Source organism: Euprymna scolopes, chromosome 7 (genome assembly GCF_053919585.1).
Source record: "Euprymna scolopes isolate OS-2025 chromosome 7, ASM5391958v1, whole genome shotgun sequence".
NCBI lineage: Eukaryota > Metazoa > Mollusca > Cephalopoda > Sepiida > Sepiolidae > Euprymna > Euprymna scolopes.
Window position 1 is genome coordinate 18,396,929 of NC_136488.1, and position 23,478 is coordinate 18,420,406.

The 23,478-nt window shown below is 34.1% G+C and overlaps 1 protein-coding gene across 1 annotated transcript in view; it reads right to left on the bottom strand.

The window, feature by feature from the left end:
* The window catches only part of LOC145280188 (uncharacterized), a 152,756-nt gene extending 136,389 nt beyond the window's left edge, over positions 1 to 16,367 (bottom strand). Inside the window, exon 1 of the mRNA XM_080131951.1 lies at positions 16,232 to 16,367. The gene's annotated coding sequence lies outside the window, so the exon portion shown is untranslated. The remainder of the gene's footprint in view (positions 1 to 16,231) is intronic.
* Between the last annotated feature and the right edge of the window lie 7,111 nt (positions 16,368 to 23,478).

Here is a 23,478-nt window from a genome sequence, read left to right on the forward strand (position 1 = left end):
CTTCCAGTTTGGGCTCACTCCTTCGAAGTCAACCAGTTCATTTATAAAAATGCCTAAAACTACACAGTTGTCAATAGACATTCGTAAAAAATCATTAATAAGCATAAAGAAGGACAGGGGTATCGAATAAGAAACAACAATGTGACTTAACAGAAAAATACGGTAATAAAAAATAAAACGCATATTTGCTCTACAACAGTATTGAGCACTTTCTTAAGGTTTTTATTAATTACCATTTCTACTATATATATATACATATATATATATATATATATATATATATATATAATTTAGATTATAAATGTATTTAGTAGGATGAAAATCCAGGCAAGGTATTTATCAGAGAGGCGGTAGCACTCTCTATATAGGGATGGCCCGTACACGCCTATATACGCCTACAAAACAAAACTATCCAAATCTCAACTAAAATCAACTCATAAGTTTCAAAAAGCACATATTCTTACAGAGAAGCGTCTTACGAATCCAGCGAGTGTCAGAACGTCGGTTAAAATGTCAAAAGAGAGCAAAAAAAAAAAAAGGGCACAAAAATGGACAATTGTTCTTCTTTCTTCTTTCTTCTTTCTTCTTCTTCTTTCTTCTTTCTTTTGAGACGATGTATCTCGGTGTACGAACGGTTTCTGACAACAGTTCAAGCATCAATCGACTGCTCTTTACACGGAGAAGTGCAGTGACCAATCGCTTTTTAGCTAACTCCATAAATAAGATTACGTGTAATAACAAGTTTTAAACACTATATACCCAAGGTAGAAAGACCACTTCGAACACGGAACTTCTCTCAAAAGGGACAGCTCCTAATAATACACCGGATGCTCACAGACGTTCCAGTTTGCTAGTGGCCTATATTTCTTGGACGCTGAATATTTGAGGTGAACGTTAAGGTTTTTTCTTTAAACAGTAACCCACCAGCGTTAATGAAACCACGAAATCTTTATCTCAGTTGATCAAAATTGTTATAAGAGTAACCTATCAGCAAGTACGACGTCAAAAAACAATGTTATAAAAACAAATAATTCTTCAGATTTTGGACTGTAAAATATGTACAAAATGTCAATGCTGTGACCAGGATTCGAACCTAGGTTAGCACGGCCACAACGTGGGGTCCTAACCTCTAGACGATCACGGCTAACACTGACGTCTGTCGGTCTTGGCAGAAAGACACATGACTACTGTCAAACTATTGAAAAATAAGGAGGAAACTTGAAATTCTCACGCATGCGCAAAAATACACTATGGCAACCATTGTTAAATGCAGCTGAATCTCTTCGCTCGCTAAGAAAAGTAGATCAGACCAGTTCTTCTAAGAACTCACCAAACGCCAAAGAGAATAAGTTAAATTAACCGCAAAAGAAACTGCAAGAAAGTCATCTTCTAAGAACTCACTGGAAGCTGACCAAAAAGAATCAAAATCCAAGCCCTAGCAACAAAAATAACTATATATTGTGGCTACTATACACAATCTACTAATAAAAACAAGTAAGTTTTCTAAAATAAACTACAATAAATTAACCAAGTAACCTCACACTGTCACTGATTAGGACTTCATATAAAGATAACAACTACACTATTGGTGTATATACCGCTGCACACTTTAACTATTGGTGACGGGGCAGTATCTCAATTCTACGAGAGTTGTCTTGCTATAAGATAAGTGATATTATAGTAAGATACACATAAGTGTTATATGTTTACATTTAATAAAAAATGCCAAAGTCAGCACGTAGTAAAAAAGCTCAGAGAAATATAGACTATGAAAAAAACAAAGTCAAGGTATTATCTGAGCAAAAAGAATAATGCTGAAATAATAAAAATTAAGTATCATGCAAATCCTGAGGCAAAGAAGGCTGCCTCACGTGCTGACTCAAAAGCACGGTATAATAGGGATCCCGAGGGGAAAAACGTGCTCTTTATAACAAAGAACCAGAAAAAAGAAGGCTGTCCCACGTGCTGACTCAAAAGCACGGTATAACGGATTCTGAGGAGAAAAAGCTGCCTCACGTGCTCTTTATAACAAAGAACCAGAAAAAAAGAAGGCTGCCTCACGTGCTCTTTATAACAAAGAACAAGAAAAAAGAAGGCTGCCTCACGTGTTCTTTATAACAAAGAACCAGAAAAAAGAAGGCTGCCTCACGTGCTGACTCAAAAGCACGGTATAACAGGGATTCCGAGGGAAAAAAGCTGCCTCACGTGCTCTTTATAACAAAGAACCAGAAAAAAAGAAGGCTGCCTCACGTGCTGACTAAAAAGCACGGTATAACAGGGATTCCAAGGGGAAAATCTGCCTCATGCACAAACTATTATAAAAATACCTAAAACCCAGCAGGAAGCGACCTGCTACTAATGGAGGCGGTAATGAGCCGCCTCCTAAAAAAGACAATACTATCATGAATGTAAGTTTAAAAATAAGACTGTATGTAAAAATACTGATTAACAAGAATAAAAAAGCATTGGAAATGCAAAAGGATATAGGGATGGTATGCCAAAAAGTATACAAACAAGATAGCTATGAATGGCTAGGCACATGGAAATAGAATTGCATCCAAAGTATAGCCCTATAGCTTTTTACAACCGTAATGATGGCACGGAATGAAGATTTGAGGAAAGCTATAGGGCTATACTTTGGATGTAATTCTATTTCCATGTGCCTAGCCATTCATAGCTATCTGGTTTGTATACTTTTTGGCATACCATCCCTATGTTCTTTTGCATTTCCAATGCTTTTTTATTCTTGTATTAATATTATACAGCCATGTAACATGTGACATTGTTTCAAACCATAATTATTAGGAATTAAAATCCCGCCAGGCAAAAAGTCTCGAACCCAACCCTTTATTATTATTACGGGGGTACCGTGTTCGGACTCCAGCTAGGCTTTGGGACATAGTTGCTGATTTTCTGTTTTGAATGTTACTTTTTCACTGCCTTCGTTCAGGATTGAACTCAGCACCTTTGGGTAACTGTAAACTTTGATACAACGTCTAGGACCACTCGGCCATATGTCACTAGGACTCCTAACAAACGGTTCCCCAGTTCGATACAAAACACCTGACGAAGGCCGGAGGGCAAAACGGCCGAAACGTTGTGACAATAACAACCAAGATGAGGAAGTCAGTCCGACAATCTCAATCAATGAAAACACCTAATCTCAAAAATACAGACAATTACTACTTTTTTATGTCTTGATGTTTTTTTTTTCAGATTTTTTTCTGACTTTTTTATAACATGAATTAATTCTTCGTATCTTCCGTTATTTGTTTACGAATATATTTAATTTATTTTTGCGAGTAAAATCCGTATATATTTACGATTCCCTAAAAACTTTCTTTATCAATGGATTTTTATTTGGGTTTTAGCACATGTTTCGTCGACCGTTGTGTTTATAAAGCTCTCAGACATTTAGTCGCTGTGATTTTCAGAAACAACAATAGTCATTTCGGTATGTAGTTCACAGTATATCTAATTTTTGATGTCGAGCAATATAATTACTTATATATCTATAAAAATGAGAATGTGTGTAAGCACACTTCCTAACTTATATACTCAATTAACTTTAGTCTACAGACTTAAAAATTTGTATATAGGGTATTCAGACATGTGGAAAACTTAATCGGATTCAACTGGAGGAAACCGGCTACTAAGAGGTCAAAATTGAAAATTTGGTACGTGGGAGCTGCCGGATTTTATCTGTTCGCTCTTTCACAAATGCGCATGCGCGAATCGTTTACCTGACAAATTCAATATATAAAGAGTAAGTAGGTTTGAAAATTTTTTTAAAGATCGTGTCAAGTCGGCCTAATGATTATCATACCTGACTCATTGTCTTTAGATCTTGGTTTCGATCTCAGTTCGAGTATTTTCTTTTTATTTTACTTTAACGAAGCGAACTGTTTAATAAAAGCATAATGTCTCAGTTTCTGTCTGAATTAAAATATAATATTTATGCATATTTTACGGCTAGATAACCCCGGGCAATCTGATAATAATAATATGTTCTATCAAAACAAACAAAGTCATTTGTCCGTTGAAAAACGTTGCTTTTATAGGCTTTTTGATCATTTGCCCGGTGAAAAACGAATTTTTATTCATGGAATTTGCCCGTTTCATGAATTCGAATTCAAATACTCGAATTTCAACTAGGGTCAAAGTGCACCTAACCGCTGTAATACTTTTCCATTGTCACTTTTTCATTATGTCATTTCTCGCAAGGGAAAGGGGGTGATAAAAAAGAAACGGACAGGCGATAGAAAACGATGAGGAAATGAGTGAAAGTCACGTGATATAACAGAGCGGAACGAGAAAAGTATCGCCCTAAAGAAAAATCAATTCAGGTATCTTGATTATGTAGTAGAGCTGATATCTATTCAATGTAGCCGCCTTCAGTTTCAATCACTGCCTCGATACGGATCCGGAGTAGTCTAGCAGGTTCAGGTCGGTGGGGCAGGGGGACCAGTGTGAGAAGGGTACGAAGTCGTAGCACTCCTTTTGAAACCAACCCCGAGTCTCTTTGGATTTGTGGACCAGCGCCGAGTCCTGCTGCCACATCCAGGGTCTGCCAGCGACCACCTGATTGCACCAGGGGATAACCACACTCTTCAGAACATCCAGGTAAACTTTTGTTTTGACTTTAAAGCCGACTTCGAAGATGTGAGGTGGCATGATGTTGAGCATTGTCACTTTCATACATAATAAAAGGCTTTCATCGTTCCATCCTGTAGAATGATGCAAACATTTCTGGTCCATGCAAACTTTTACGAAATCTTCACTCTATTTTCTTTTTTTCAAAATACGGTTTTATTGTTTTTTTTTTTAAATATTTTAATTTTATATTTATCTTTCTTTTATTTATTATTTTCCTTTATTTTATATTTGTTTACATAGACAAAAATTTTATTTCTTTTTTTCTTTGTTTAATCTCTTTTTTCAATATTTCGTCTTCCTGTTTTTCTATCCGATAATATTTTAAGGACAATTTTCCTACTTTTATTCGAGAGTATCTCATCTCTTTTTTAATATACACATTACTTTCGTTTATTTTACTAATATGCATTCTTCTTTTGTATTTTTACGAGACAATTTATTTATTTATTGTTATATATACAGAAATCGTTCGCAAAACAACGCTTTCTATTTCTTTTTAACTCAAATCAGTTGAAGATCTATGAAGATGAGAGAGGCTGATCTACATAATTAGTGAATCTTAAACGTTCCGGCGTGTCGATATATGCATATGCATACGTGTTTTAACATTTTGTGATCGCCTAGCTTCTTGGATGTGCGTATAACGCCTATTGATCGTCTCTAGTGTTCATGTGTGTGGATATGTTTAAAACAGTGTGTATAACAACTATAGAAAATGGCAACTTACACAGACAGTCTTTACCAAAGGGAATGATAGCATTCTCCGTGGAGACACCAGCAAAAGACACATACCTTTACAAAATTTCTTTCGTGCTTCTTGCAATTAAAGATGCATTTCTTTTGAAAAGGGAAACGCTAAAATGTTAATTATATTTGGATATAATGATTATTTCGATGCTAGGTCTCCTTTCGGAGTTGGGCACACTTCGTACAAGTCAACATTAAGCTTTTTTTACTTCCGCGGGCGTCAAGTCATAACCCCGCATTACAAGACCCCGTCTGTTCGCTAACGCTTGAGTACAGAACTCCTTTCTCCCCATTGCCAATGTGTATATGTATCTAAATCCTGTCTTTCTTTGCTTCTCTTACGTCACTAATAAATCATCGTGTTGCTTATCTATGTTTCTGCTTACGTTAGGTGTGAAAACTAAAAATTCCTTTCTACCATGTTAAAGTTCCTGGTACATTTTAGCATAAATATTTTATCTTTAAATACCTAATCCGCTTCGATAACATTCTTTCTCTTATTCAAACACTCCTTTTTGCTATCGAAATGTTCCTACTAACTCTTCCTACTTACACTTATCAGCCTACCTGGCATTTTCTGGAGAACCAATAACGTAACAGAAGTGGTACCGTATTGTGCTTCAGTATTTAGTCTTCTGCATAGTTATCACCATTCTTAATAACTTTTGCCAGCGATGAACGATGGATGTGCTTGGGCGTTCGGGACGTGTTTTGATATGCAAGTGTTGTTCCAAATATGAAGCTACCTATTTTTAACTGAAAAAGTTGAAGAGCTATGAGAACAGTTGTAATAACATTAAAGAAAGCGACGTTTTATGCTCCCGAATAATTTTTTTAAATTAATTACCATGATTCTCAATGCTGGGAAGTTAATGACGCATCTCTGCTTCTGACGCACATCCATAACATAAGTTTATTCTTAGACTCTCACACCGTCAATATCTGCAACAGAGAAGTGAAATTCCGAGCCATGAATACATTAATTCCCTCATCATAACAAGTCAATTTGTAATCTCCTCTGATCTATTCAACTGGCATCATAAAAATAGGAGGCATTACTTCAACAACAAAAAGTAAGTCTCTGATTTCTTTCCTTTCAAGACAAATTTTGTTGTTTTCTGTCCTCCAATAATCTATTTTCTTTCGTTTTTTTATATGACGTAGTCAATTTCTTTCTTTCTTAAATTGCATATAAAATAGGTAATTTCTTTTGTTTTTCTTCAATCTTGAATTTTTCTTTCTTTTTTTGTCTTTTATATTTTTTCTTTCTTTCTTTTTCTTTCTTGTCATTTTTTTGTTTTCAACATAAATTCAGTCTTAAGTTTCTCCATTTCTCTTTTCACGATTTCTTTCTTTTATTCTATTCATTCTTTATGTAGTTATCCGACAAAGATTGAACCTCGTAATTAACACCCGTTCGTGTGTTCGCGGTTTTCTCAATAATCACGCTTTATATATTTTTGAAATTTTGCACAAACATTAGTCATGGTGAAAGTAAATTTGTCACTCCTGGAGGGGGACCCGCATGCTCGGCTTGTTTCCAGTATAATATGTATAACATTTGCAATATCCTTTTTCTGGGTATAAATGTTTCTTAAAAAGTGATCGTCTTTTTTACATAGGCATCACCATTATCAAGGCCCAGGGGCCACTCGAAGATAAGGGTTAAATAGTGTACAGTAGTCAATTGAACAATATAATAATTGCCAGTAATGGAAATTCAGTAAATTTGTTAACTTAAGGGGACCGGCTTATAAAGAACTTGTTTACGTTGGTCTTGAAGACAACCATATTGTAATCATCTGGAAAGCAGGAAAACGGAAGACAATTCCACAGGTGTGCAGTTCTAAGAAAGAAGCTTTGTTCATGGAATCTACGTTTAGGTTTAGGCGCAGATAAAGAGTGGGGAGAATGATTTATAGTTTTTTCTGCTAGACGAGTATTTCTTGTTAAAGTTTGGCGAGGGGGGACCATAGATTGAAGCTCAGTCGAGCACTTGTCATGAAAATAACGATAAAGCAAAGACAAACTCGCTACATCTTTTCTGTGAGAAATAGGTTGCAGGTAAGAAAAAAGAATATATCCTACGAGGCTACGAAGTCTATTTTGAACTCTATCAAGGGAGGATAAGTCCTTTTTAGAAGCTCCTGCCCAGATGTGGCAATTATACTCAATCCTTGGACGAACTTGGCTCTTATATCGATAGATTATTGCACCAGCAATGAGATATCTACTGGATCGATAGAAGGAGCCCACCATTTTCCAGCAGTTCCGGCAACAGATTTGATGTACGTGTTCCATTTCAGATCAGGAGTAAAGGTCAAGCCCAGAAGTTTGTTAAAACAGGAGGCCTCCCCAAGACGAGAGCCAGTCATTTCAGTTGATGCCAGATGGGGATCAGAGCGTTGATGATGTAAAGATAGAAGCTTGGTTTTAGATGCATTACAAGTAACCAGCCATGCCTTTCCCAATTGTACCGCGTGCTCAAGATCAGAGGAGAGAGAATCGGAGAGAATTTGGTCGTTTACGATCTTAGATGTGCTACCATAGATGGTAGTGTCATCTGCATAATTGTCTACGAATGATGTAACGATGTGATTTGGAAGATCATTAATGTAAATCAAGAAAAGAGTTGGGCCCAGGATGGACCTCTGAGGGACCCCAGCATTAATACTAAGAGCTTCTGATTTCTGCCCATCAACTACTACTCTTATGAACCTATCAGAGAGAAATGATTTTATAATTAAGAAGACATTTTCAGCTATACCATAACTGGAGATCTTTTGAAGTAAACCTTTATGCCATACCCTATCAAAGGCTTTTGATATGTCAAGAGCAATTGCCCTAGAAAGGTTGCCTTCGTCGAGAGATTCGCTAATCCTATGAGATATAACTGTAAGCACATCTGCTGTAGATCTAGCAGAACGGAATCCATATTGCGTGTCACTAAGAAAGTTATTTTTGCTGAGATGGTTGATTACTTCTCTATTTAACACAGATTCCAACAACTCACTCATGACGCACAGGAGACTTATTGATATGTACTGAGAGGGAGATGCCCTTTTCTTTAATTTTTAAATAGATTGGCCAAGTTGTACCTTTTGGACAGAACGTTTAACAAGCATGACAGTCTCATTCCGCAATAGACTTTAGAAAACAAGTCGTCAGACCTGTGAGTCTTACAGTAAATTACGACCACCCACAGCTTGTTGTAGATTTAAACAAAATACTATTATCTGAGCAGAAAGTGAAGGAAAGAGAGATCATACTTGTCGTGTTGAAAATACATGTCGGCGACTTGTGTATTAAACGAACGAAAAAAAAATTATTTCACCTAAAACGTCTGTGTGGAAGATGTATTTTCTTTGAACATTCCGATTCTCTGTCTTTTCCCTTATCAATATTATTCGTTTGTGTCCGTTATTTTATTGCTTTACCAATCCGCATATATTTTCAAACCGTGAAAAAATATATTAAAAGAGCCATCAACTAGAATATTTCTACCATTTAGAGGGACGTTAAAAAAATAAGAATTCACACATTTACGCCCATTAAATTCCGATTTAAAGTCTACTTTACTCTGCCGCCGGACGGATGAAGCTTCCAGTCAAAATGCTACGACACACCCGAAAACGACACGTAGAAGCAGAAAACAGATCAAGATAATATTGTTATGCAAATGCAATTGCGACAAAAGGAAACACACTGATATATAGATTAACATAACTACATAAAGACAAGGATAGAATATACACGCACGTACACACAATCGCAAACACATATACAATGTGGCATTAAAAAGACTTCTATCACACACGCACATACACACACATACACACACACACACACACACACACACACACACACACACACACATATATATATATATGCATAAAGAGGGTTATTCCAAAATATCAAGTAGTTCCTATAGAAAAATTTCAAATATTAGAGCTCAATGCGAGTCAACATATACATAAGGGGAAAAAATAACACAAACTTAAGACAATCTTATTATACATTTATTTTTATCCCGTACAGGGCATCAGTAGGGTCTATGTTTCATACACATACACACACACACACACACACACACACACACACATATATATATATATATATATATGAAATACTATATATCTTTCTGTCACTGTATTTTCAAACACTCTATCTCTTCTGAAACTTCAAGTCGCAGAGCGGCGTTAAGGGCCACAAATGATTAGATTTTTACGGGCCCTTCTTTTATGGGCCTTAAGTTGGGTAAAAGAGTTTTTAAGGGGTCAAAAGTAGGTCAAAATTGAAAAAATTGGCATACATTTTGTACATTCATCTTAGTTTATTTTTAATTGGTGCATTTACAATGTCACCAGCGTTGAATGATAGAGTTCCGGTTTCTACTCTAGCTGATGGCATCCTAATATTTTTTTACATTTGAAATCATGACTCTCTAATCATATATACGAAATCTGGAAAATTAAAATATCATAGAAGGGTAATTCACGACCGGGAAACGTACACACACACAAACACACATACACACACATATATTATATTAAAAATTTTGTATATATATATAAGTATACATATTTAATTTTTATATATTTTTAATAAGAATGTAAATACATAAATAAAGTGCTAATTATTGAAAGGTGCAAAAAGTAGTAATATAGCTTAATCCGAATCATATAAATACAACGCTGGAAATTAAAAATATATATCCATCTTGAATTTGGAGACAGGAACGAATCTTACAGGTAAGATTTTTTGATAGCATACATAGGTCAGCCAAATTGATCTTCAACAGGAAACTAGATCCAATATTTTTTGTTCTTGCAATTAAAGGAGGTGGTGTTTGATCAACACTGCTGCGGAGATATGATTTAATATATTGTTGTTTTTTTTTCAAATCCCTGAGACAGTGTTTCATGGTAGACAATTGATGCTCTATTAAATAATATTAGGACTATTGTGAATTCGAGAAAGCAAGTTGGTGCAGCGATTGCAGGTGAAAAATGACTTACGGACTTAAAATAAATAAATATAAAATAAGTTTTTGTATATAGTTTTAAAGGCTAAAAGCTTCCAAGACACTATATATATATATATATATATATATATATATATATATATATATATATATATATGCGCGTGTGTGTATGTATATACAAGGAGAGTGCAATAAGTAATGCCCCTGACCCACTTCCAGTTGTCTGATCAAGCTGAACGTTTGCATGTGCACTGATTTATATCCCTAGGGGTTATGTGGCAAATTACAGTTCTGAACTAATTGTGGTTTCTGTTTTACAGGTGTTTGAACTGAGTCAGGTGTGAAATGGAACCTGTTGAATGTCGAGCAGTGATCCGGTTTTTGTATTTATTTGAAAGGACGCACACCACAGGAGACTTTTGATGAAATGAAAGAAATATATGGTGATAATGCCCCATCATATGACCTTGTAAAACGCTGGCATCGTGAATTCAAACATGGCAGGAAGTCTGTGAAAACAGCTCCCAGACCTGGTCGCCCCCCTTCTTCCATTGATGAAGCATCTGTCCGCCAAGTTGAGGCTGCCATTTTGGAAGATCGACGAATTACTATTCGCCCAATAGCCCAAGATGTCAAGATTAGTACAGGGTCCGTGGAAACTATCATTCATGGCCATTTGCATATGCATAAGGTGTCTGCCAGATGGATTCCCAGGTTGCTCACACAATTCCAGAAGCGAGAATGCGTCGAGTGCTCGAGGATGAATTTGGAGATGTGCCAAGAAGATGAGTCAAAATTTTTCAAAAGACTGATTACACAGGATGAAACCTGGCTCCATCAGTATGATACAGAGACAAAAGCCCAGTCAATGCAATGGAAGCACTTGTACTCACCACCTTCAAAGAAGACAAGGGTGCAGCCCTCCGCTGGCAAGGTTATGCTCACAGTCTTCTGAGACCAGGACGGAGTAGTGATGACAGATTTCCTGGCAAAGGGTACCACAATTACAGAAGCCTATTATGCTTTACTTTTGAGGAAATTAAGGAAAGCTATCAAAATCAAGAGGCGGGGCAAGATCAGCAAATGTACCCTCCTCCTGCAGGATATCAACAATGTCGTAGTAGGTGTTATACACGCATCAATTCGACGAACGATAAAAAACCTAGATTAGACGAACACACGTCATATAGATGACTGTGACACGTATATACAAATGTACATACACTCTGATTACAAACATTCATTATAAGAACATTTTATACCACAAGACGATTAACAAGTTTAGACACACGTACTTAATATATACCCCCTCAATATACAACAATATTACTCAATCACATTATTGATTTACGGCATAAATCTTCTTTTTAATATGTTATAAGGCGTTTTCTAGGTATAGATAAGATCAATAGTTGTTTTTATTTTGGAATAATCTAAACACAGATGACTGATTTAATAATCTGATGGTTTTATCAAAACGCATGTAGGTCTTACACGTATATTTTAGTTTTAATCTGTGATTAAAAATCATCCACGTAGTTAGGTTATTTATAATATTTTGAGACAAAGTATTTTATCTGAATACTTTTTGTTATAACTTTTAATTCGTCGTATAAAATTATATAATACAATTTTAGTTAACACCATAAATATTATCTTTAAATATAACAGATTGAGAGAACTTTGATCAAGCTATTTGTAATTTTTTTTCTGAATATTAAAGAAATATAAATTTTTATTATTATGTTTCGTGTCAATTTATAAAGTAATTTGCTTTCAAAAACAAACTGATTGATGAGAGCTGACTTCCGGTGTCGATCATTCAACAATGATGATAATTCAAACCGGAAGTAAGAGATCATCACTCATGTATTCTTGTTCTATGTCCTTCTTATTTCAATGTATTTCGGTTTCATTAGAAAATTGACTAGATTTTATCTAAAAATTATATTCTATTTTTCAAGTTTTCAACTGTATAATAATAATAAAAACAAACGTGTATAAAATTGGGGGGTTCTTCGTGTTAATGGATACGTCACATTTCCCGTCCAGGTCATATGGTCCCAAATGTTTTTATTCATTAGGAATTCAAGTTTAATTTGTATAAATGGAAGTTAAATTAATATACAAACCTATACATAAAATACTAGCAATGGAATGACTAATATAATAAACAGGTCAAACATATTTTATCAATGTAAACTGGTCTTTATCTGATTTTTCGTGGAGTAATAATCATAGTCGGATCCAAAAACTCTTACTAACACATTTACATAGTTGGAGGAAAAAATTTTAATAACACTAGCGCACATACATAGTTGGATGCAAAACTTTAAATAACACTAACACATTTACATAGTTGGATGCAAAACGTTAAATAACACTAACACATTTACATAGTTGGATGCAAAACATTTAATAACACTAACACATTTAGATAGTTGGAGGCAAAACATTTAATAACACTAACACATTTACATAGTTGGATGCAAAACTTTAAAAAAGACTAACACATTTACATAGTTGGATGCAAAACGTTAAATAACACTAACACATTTACATAGTTTAATGCAAAACATTTAATAACACTAACACATTTACATAGTTCAATGCAAAACTTTAAATAACACTAAAACATTTACATAGTTGGATGCAAAACCTTAAATAACACTAACACATTTACATAGTTGGATGCAAAACGTTAAATAACACTAACACATTTGCATAGTTTAATGCAAAACATTTAATGACACTAACACATTTACATATTTGGATGCAAAACCTTAAATAACACTAACACATTTACATAGTTGGACGCAAAACTTTAAATAACACTAAAACATTTGCAAGTTGGATGCAAAACATTTAATAACACTAACACATTTACATAGTTGGATGCAAAACCTTAAATAACACTAGCACATTTACAGTTGGATGCCAAACATTTAATAACACTAACACATTTTCATAGTTCGATGAAAAACTTTAAATAACACTGACACATTCACATAGTTGGAGGCATAACATTTAATAACACTGGCACATTCACATAGTTGGATGAAAAAAAAGATAACCCTAACACATTTGCATAGTTAGATGCAAAACGTTAAATAACACTAACACACGTGCATAGTTGGACGCAAACCTTTTAATAACACTAACACATTTGCATAGTTAGATACAGTTATGCAAAATTCTTATTAACACTGCCACATTTAATAAGATACGCATGAAGAAGTTTGGAGTTTAAATGAGCCGAAACGTTGTGAGAATAACACTCAAAATGAGAAATATACTCATAATAATCTAAATAATGAAAAATATTAATTCTTATCTAAAAAAGTCAGAACAATAATATGCAATTATTAGTTGAAAAATGCATTGTTTTAGACTGTGAATAATAGTAATGGTTTATATGTCGTAAACTGCGTTGTAAACTATGTCGTAAACTATGTTGTAAACTAGAAATAAACAAAACAATATTAATATGTCAGTCTCCTACAATAAAGAAGCAACAAAAAACCCAATAGGCTTTATCGAATCCAGACTTGTAAAACATAAATACCAACCACCTTTCTTTTTCATTCATCCACCTAAGGTTAGACGTAATTTCCATGAGCAGAGTTTTTTCCAAGAACTTCCATTCCTAAAACTGCTTCTGTACGGAATAAAACATGTTTGTCTTCAAGACTAACGGCAACAAATACTTCTTATAAACGTAACTAATAAAACTTTGTTCTATTTTATTCATCATTTTTATTATTTTCTATTTTTTACAAATGAGTCACCACTTAGCAAGGCCTAAAACACACCCGAGGACACAAGTTAATTAATGTAATGTATAGTAATCGTTAATGATATAAGTTGGGTAGAATTTGATTATTTAAAGGGACAGTTAAACAAGAACTTTTTTTACATTGGACTTGAAGGCCACAATGTTGTAGTCGGCAGGAAGGAAGCAAGCAAGCGGAACAGTGTTCCACAGGCGGGCAGTTCTAAGAAATATACTTTTTTCGTGATATCTGCGTTTAGATTTAGACATAGAGAGGGTGATGAAATTATGGATAGTGGTTGTAGCTAGTTGAGTGTTTTATGCAAGTCTAGCAAGAATAATAGATTGGAGCTCAGATGAACACTTGTCATGAAAATAACGATAAAGAAGGGGCAGGCTCAAAACGTCTATTCTATTGGTAAGAAGTTGCAGGGAAGCATAAAGGACATCACCTACTAGATTTTGAAGCCGGTTTTGAACTCTTTCAAGGCAGGATAAGTAGAACAAAGTAGCTCCTGCTCAGATGTGGCAATAGTACCCTATTTTAGTATGCACGAGGCTCTTATACAGATAGAGGATTTCATCGGTAGTGAGATACCTGCTAGAGCGGTAGAATAATCCATCACTTTTTCCAGCGGTCATATCAACAGATTTGATGTATGTGCTCCCCAATATTCTTCATCATTAAATCTATGCTTAATACATAAAATAAACCCTTGCAATTTTTCCGTTCAGTATTAGTAAAAAAATAAGACGATAAATCATAAGAGTAGAACATAACCCGAAATATTCATTGACTAATTACAAAAGATTAGTGAAGTGGCCTATCAATTATTTTTACTTATTGGAAAGTGTTAATGGAAAGAGAATGGCCGGAATCGGCGCAGACTTTTTATTCTATCGCCTAGGAACAGTTCTAGTCTGATGAGTACATTAGTTACGAAAGCAACGATCTCTATGACGACGGAAACGACAACCAACAACAGCGACGGCGAACAAGGAAATAAATCGCATGAAATTAGCAAATAACGATGTGTAGATTTATTTCATTCTGGCGTTGCTAATAAATTATTTTCTTAGTCTTTAGTTTTTAAAGCTACTCATATGGGTGGACGGATTACTTAAAAATTGCTATTTCTTTTCGAATTTAAGTGACATAATAGTTTTTAGAGAAATTGAACAAAACATCAGCTTGATAGTTTTTCGAAAGTAATCATAGTATCTTCGTCACATGAGATGGTGCCGTAACAATGGGGAGGGGGAGAAAGTGGTGACGGTGATGGGCGTAACATTGTCGACTCTGATGGAAACTGTCCAACAATGCGTGATTCCGGGCAATAACGGAAAAAAAGAAAAATGAATAAAAGTAAAAACGAATATATAAAAAGTGGGAAGAAAAGCAATAGGAAATGAAGGGTTCATTATGGACGGGGGAGTATTCTAAGACTGCTTTTGTTGTTAAGCATAATTCCTAATAATTTTGATGATGTTTTCCCGATATCTTTCTATTCAGAATTCTTTCTAGAAGAATTCTGGCCTTTATCAGAGGAATCACGTGGATGTTGCCAACGTCTATATTTGTAAACCTTTCCTTGGAACTGGCAGGATCCGAATTTGGTTCATCCAGTTGTGAGTCCGTATCTTTAACATCTTACTCACCGCTACCGTCTTGAGTCTGTTGTCGAACTTAGGGTATAATTTCTCGCTTTCAGTAATAACTTATAAGTGGTTTTGTCTGGAACCAAAGGAGCAAGCCTTTAGCCATCATCTGAATAGAACTCACTCTTGTGGAAGGGACCGGACGGTATGTTTATTTTATAGACGACCCCAACCTCATGTGTAGTTAAATAAATTGAATGGTAAGTGACTGAAAAGCAAAGGTCGCACAATGATGACAAAAACATACCGATATATATATATATATATATATATATATATATATATATATATATATATATATATATATATATATATGAGAAAGAAATATAGATTTATTTACATAAATATACATGAGAAATAATAAGGATATAAATAGTAAGAATAAGAGTTCGTTGAGAAAGAAGTAACGTTACTTGCGATTGATGAGAGGCTGATGGGTTAGTCAGTAGCGCTGGCTGGGTGGCCATTCATACAGGGGCTGCTCGTGCTTACATGTTTACTGGTAAAGACTTCAGCGGAAAAAAGAGAACTATAAGAAAGAGGAAGTCACGTGGCTGTGACGCTCTTTGGTTATCAGAGTTAAAGGGCGACAATCGAGTTAGCCTGCGGGTTTTAATTCCCACACTTTAATAAAGGCAATAGCTTTTACTCTGTTAGTTATATGCTCATTCGGTTGTGCGAACGCGCTCGTCATTGCTTCTTTTACTAATCATTAGTAGTTTGTTAATTGTTCACTTGCTTTCGTATTCTTTACTATATTAATTATATAAGCATAATTATGTGGATACACTGATTCTCATTAGATCATTATAATTAAATAACGTTATCAGGTTAGTAACCGTTTAGGAATATAAGGCGGTGTATATAGGAAGACGTCAACTGCTTGTGAACTTGATATTCTTATTAAAATTCTTTCTCAAGGGAAAGCCGGCTCAACTGGCATACAATGTTGATGACTTTTTGGGTCTACTAACATGATTTAACATGTTTATCACTGAACTCATTCACTTCTTGCACCGAGAACAACCTTAGTAACATTTTTTCTATCCACCATAAAAGAAAATGATTATATCAAGGGCAGATTTTCTGTGTGTATTTTTATTTGGTTGTGCAGATAAAAGTAAAAAACTGAAAACAAAAGAACTGCAAAGCTGGCATTCTTTTAATCAGTGTTGACCTGAATAAATAATATCAACATTTTGAAAAAAGATATTCATTCTTTGGGGTTAAGTTGGTTAGGATTCACCGGGGGCGTTTTTTTTTACCATTTTATTTAATAATTTGGAAAATAAATGCCGACTCGTTCCTCGTGGAATCTATCATATAAAGGAAACTTTTCAGTGTATATGTGTGCAACAAGAGCAAGAATCGGAGGAGTATGAATGTAAGGGAGAGGGAGGTAGAAAATGAGGAAGAGAGGTGAATAGAGAGGGGTAAAGAGATAGAGGTATTATTTATAGAAACATGTTGCACTTTATCTCTGGGTAACGTTGGGTAGCCCTACTAGTAAAGAACAAAAGTTAGAAATAGAGAAATAAGATAGAAAAAATGCAATCATATAGAAATCACTAAAACGTAAGACTATGAAAAAAGCGAAATCGGCAAGCAAAGTTCTTGATGTTATTCAAAATATTACAGAAGTGAACAATGTCTAATGGAAAAGCATTATCAAATATCATAATTGTCCATAACAATCTAAAAATCGTTATGGAATTTTACATAAAAACGGAAATGTTAAAATCAGCATAAAATATTCTATATATGTGAACACAGGGGGGAAAGTGCACAGAATTGTTGTGTCATATTTTTTTTAAACAATTTTTCTTGATTCATATTTAGATGTCGTAATGGAAACTCGATTATAATGTTGTTGATTGTTAAAGCATGGCCGACTGCAAATCAAGTTTAGCGTCTCGGTTGATTTGAATTTAAATTGTAAGCAGAGTTGACTGCGTTTAGAGAAACTATGAAGACAAAAAAACGATAGATGCACTCATAAGAGAGAGAGAGAAAAAGAGGGAGAGATAGAGAGGAGGCTAGAGATGGCAGGAGGAAAAGGGAGAGAGAGAGAGAGAGAGAGACGCTGACGAAAAGTAAAAATAACAAAAACACTAAAAACCAAACAAAATAAAGGTAAAAAGTACGATTCGAACCAAGCACGCATGTAATTCGATGTATTTAAGTACTATATTGTTCTGACGGAAATCGAATTGATAGAAACACACATGGTCAGCCGTTTGTGTGACAATAAAAACTGATGAACGAAAATTATCTAAATATATCTCTATCTCTACAATTATATAATTGCAGCTCTGTCTCTGTGTGTGAGTTCGTTGCTCCTAGACTCCGAAACGGCTGAACAGATTTTATTTGATTTACAGAACTTTAGTGCATAAGTCTGGGAGTGATCTTAGTAAAGTTTTGTTTCAGAATACCCCGATAATTACCGATAATCGAAAATCGAAACCGTTATTTTTATTTATCTATCATCAGTAAAGCCTTTTCCCCTGTCGCTGCTTAGCAACAATGATAAAACAACGGGTTGTGAAAAAACAAAACAAAAAAAAAACGCTATTAACTTATCCATAGTGAATCTACTGTGGGTAAGTTGATAGTTTTTTTTTTTGCATGACGTGATCTGTAGGTTCAAACTCCGCACATAAATTTCTTAATTTTATTTCATTAACTTTAAAGAATTTTATAAGACTTGAAAATTTACGTGTTTTTTTTTTTTTTTTTTTTTTTGCATGACTTGGTCTGTAGGTTCAAACCACGGCCACCGTGATATATGTAAGATCTTTTCGAACTGTTACTGTTTTTTTTTACATGGAGGTCACCACTTATCAAGGCCCAAGGCCCACTCGGGGATAAGGGTTATTGTGTGTACAGTAATCAATGTGATAGTGTAGTATTAGTATTGGAGAATTGTCATTACTTAAGGGGGCGGTTCATCACGATACTATATTAAAAAAAATAGAGCGCTAAAACATGTTAAAAAAGAAAAGAAAGGAACCAAATTCGTTTAATGATGAAACTGAAGTTTATTCAATATAAAATATAAATATTATGTAAAATTACGTAATTTTAAAGCAAGATACAATCTAATAATGATAAAACTGAATTATGAATTTAGGGAATAAACAATTAAAGAAATGTAAAACAAATAATTCTTGGTCTTCGGGACAGTGTAGTAGTATCTGTTTTGCTGCTACAATTCACCTTTTCTGTCCTCTACCAGTGGAGAATAAATCCTTCATGACTGAGACAATTTTTATAGAGTGACCCTTATTGGGAGCTGGATTTTCCCCATAAAATTATGAATTAAAATATTTAAATACCCATTACTTTTTAATACATAAATTGCATTTAAAGTTTTGGTTTACTGTTCTTCTATGTTAATTTTTTCCCATGTTTTTCATCAAAATGTGTAGCGTATTTTCATCTTTTACATGGCTAGGAATCCTATACTCTGCTATAGTCTTCATTTTCATATCAATGCAGAATACATGAATACGGAAATGAAGTTTACATAACTACTGAAAGGTAATCATACTATTATGTGAACATTGGTTAAAAACTAAGAAAATATAGTAAACATCTACTATATAAAATCAGGGTGGTGGTGAATTTTGGAGGGAACATTATTATTACTATTTCACTTACTAGGAGTTGTTCCACAGGCCATCATCAGTGATCGCTCATTGGCAGTAACCTGTGGCATTCGCTGGAGACCGCGTGACAACAAGTCTCTCCAAATTTTCAATGTTCTACACCTCTTGACCACTCGTGCCGATAATTGCACGTTATCGCAACAGCTGTTTGCAATTGATTTCTCGTTGGCATCGGCCATTGGTGTTTCCTGGCGTTTGGGTGACAAAATATCTCCCCAAGGTACCAGATTTGAATTGCACACTTCCATTGGATAGTACTATCCCCCCTCGGACTTTCCATCCTCCTTGACCCTCATAACTAGTTGGTGTAGCGCCAGTCGATGCCATTTACAGTTTTTTGGCACTTCACTGGGAACGTGGACCTTGCGTAAACGGGTTTTAATTTAATGGCTGCTCTCTGAGATTTTCTTTCATTTTCCTCGTATATATCTCATACACTTTTTTTTGTAATATTTTTATTTTTCTGTTACATTTATTTTTTCATACATATTCAAATAATGCTTTTGGCCTTTTTTGCCTCAAATAGTACCTTAAAAAGTTTTCGTTATTAAATAAACCAATGAAAACCTTTTGCGTATGCGCTTTTTAGGGAGCAACCATTAAATTAAAACCCGTTCACGCAGGGTCCACATTCCCCGTGAAGTACCGTTTTATTATTTTTATTGTTGTCGTTATAATAATAATAATAATAATAATAATAATAATAATAATAATAATAATAATAATAATGGTGCTTGTGCAGTGTACGAACCGTGATATATTATAGATAGGATTTTCAAGTTAAATTAAATTTTTAAAGTATCTTTTTATCATTGAATTGTTAGGTTAAAGTGTAGAATAGTTCGAGAGCCCTCCTCCTGTTAAGGTCATATGTTGTTTTTAGTTTCAGCTACGTTGGGATTTTAAATCGTCTCATAGTATTTATCGTCATTCATCTGCCCATCTATTCTTTTTGTTGACCCTACTCTTCGAATAGGTTTTGATAAACGTTAAATCATTGGTAAAAAAATAAAAGCAGTTCATTATGAAAATCAGTTGATGTGAGTCGCAAGTGTTTTGAAAAGCTATTGTCAAATACTAGAACCTATATTAGATTTTAAATAAAACTTCATGATATAGACCTTATTTGTCTCCCGACAAAGGCGGGATTGGACCTAGTAATTCACTCTCGTTCGTCCGTTCATCTGCTCCTTTGTTGGAACTTTTCTAAATAAGCACGCCTTGGACTTTTTGGAAATTTTGCACAAACATTAGTCATGGTAAAAGTAAATTTTTGCCAACGGAAATTTTGGGATAACTCTGGCTGCCCTTCTAGGAAGCATTATAGGGTAAAATTGTACTCATATCCTTGGTCCGTTCATTTTTTCACACATTTCTTAATAACTACGCCTTGGATTATTTTTTTGTGTTTGAAATTTTGCACAAACATAAATTACGGTGAAAGTAGATGTTTGCCTGAACAGATTTTCAGGAATTATTCTGTTTGCACCTCCCCCAGAACAGAGGAACAGATTATAATAAACCAATTTCTTATGTTATGTATTTGTAATTTTATAGTCCTTATTCCATATATATATATATATATATATATATATATATATATATATATATATATATATATATATATATGGACCATATAAATACGATAAACAACCACAGAATTCGCCCATAAGCCTGAGGAATCCTAGAGTGGATGAAACTCCGAATATTCAGTGTAGATTAATCGCCATATATATTTTATAAATTACTAACTAGCTCTACCTACGTATTGAGCACTTTTGAAGTAAATACTTAAAGTTTACGCATTAATATATACTTTCGTATATTAAATTTATGTGAGAAATGAAGTAGTTATATATATATATATATATATATATAAATATATATATGAAATAATTTTGTCAATATAGACTGTGAGTTATTAAATAAAGCTTATACATTGTTAAACAATTTCTTAAAGTGTTACGTTCGTTCATTTTGTTAGGGTGTCGGAAATATTTTAAATAGTATTAACTAAACCCTCCACCCGCCAATATGTTTCAACCTGGCAACGCCGGGTTTATATATATATATATATATATATATATATATATATATATATATGCATATATATATATGTGTGTGTGTGTGTGTGTGTGTGTGTGTGTGTGTGGAGGGGGTGCGTGTCTGTAAATGTGTGTATACCTAGTAAATTAGACACAGTAAAACAGAAAGCGAAAATTGAAATAAAAGACATAAAAATCTGGGAAAACATTGACAGTTCGCTTCTACATAAAATGTACGAACGAATCGAGGACAAAATTCGTAATCTGCAATGCTAATCAATTTACACACAAGTAATTAAATACATTCTGTGTTAATCTTTGATTAATGCTGACAGTTCCATTCATTTACTTTGATTAATTGTTTGATACTTACTCATATATATATATATATATATATATATATATATATATATATGTGTGTGTGTGTGTGTATGTGTGTGTGTGTTTGAGTACATTATATTTACATATATATGTACATATATATGTATTTTTCTAAATATATATTTATGCATGGATTTATTATTAATAATCAAGTTTTCAAGGTTAAATTTCTACAGGTGTTTTTAGTTTACCACAACGTATATAATCAATAAAATAATGTATTCCATTGAAAACTTCTTCGTCCATTTATCAAAAAACGTTATACAACTGTATAAAAAACGAATATATATATATATATATATATATCATTCTATATATATATATATATATATATATATATTGGCATAACAAAAACAGTTTATTTTATTAAAATATAATTTATAGAACAAAATAAAACATAAATGATCACAAATTTAATAACTAATATTTGGTTTACATACGCTTTGCTTGTTTTAATGCTAGGGTCCCTTCTAAGCATGCCATTGATTTGTTGCCAAATATCATCTTGGAGAAATTCTTTGCATGTTTGGCGCACTAATGGTAAAGGCCCAGTCTTAAAAGATTCATTTTACCTTTTGCGAAAGTTCCGGTCAAACATAACCTAACGGTTTTCAATTGAGTGCATATCCGGACACTGATATGGTCATGGAAGTTTATTAATCCCATTCTGGCTTAATCAATGTTGTGTCACTCTAGCAGATTTATAAAGAGCTCCGTGTTTTATAAATAGGTTTATTTTACCACTTGAGAATATTGAGTCCTTCTTGTCATATTGATTCATATTTCGCATACTTGATATTTAATTCCCACCCCACCATGTCTGAATGACTATCCCTCCAAATTACACCCCATACCATGGCCGAGAAACTCCCATTTTTCAGCGTTGTCTGCAGTCCTTTTAAGGGAAACTTTTGCTGAGGGAGCTTTCATTCGCCATAGCCTTCCACTGTCAGAAGAAAATGCAAATTCCTTTCTCACAGCTCTTACATAGTAACTCAGCTTCTGAAGATATCTGAGAGCTGTTCTGTGACTAACAGCAGCTTGTGTCGTAATGAAGATCCTCTTTAACATTTCTTTCAGAGGGGCCCGGTCGACCTGGATGACGTTTTGTGCACTCTTTGTCCTCTCTTGTTAACTTTACGATCACTGTATTAACAGTAAAAATGAAAATATTGAATAGGGAACGATTTCCTAATATATTGCGTTGATTAAAACCACCTGCATGTTGACCCACGATTCGTTCTCGCAGAAATTTTGATAGATCCGATACTTCTTTGGTTCGTTGCATGCTTTAATGTAATCAAAATAAGTTTTGATGAGATAATATAAGTTATTTCAGCAGTATATTTTTTCTGTAAATATAAATAAATATATTAAACTTACGAAAATATTTATTTTACTGTCTACTCTTCTGTCATGTCTGTGTATATTCCTTCCTATAGATGTATGTCTCAATTAAGACAGAGGGTGCTTCTCTCCCAGTGGTTTTTAATGCGCCCCTAGATACAAACTTGAAAATTTCCACGTCTGGTGTGGTGCATGCGGTCGATAGCATCCCCAAAT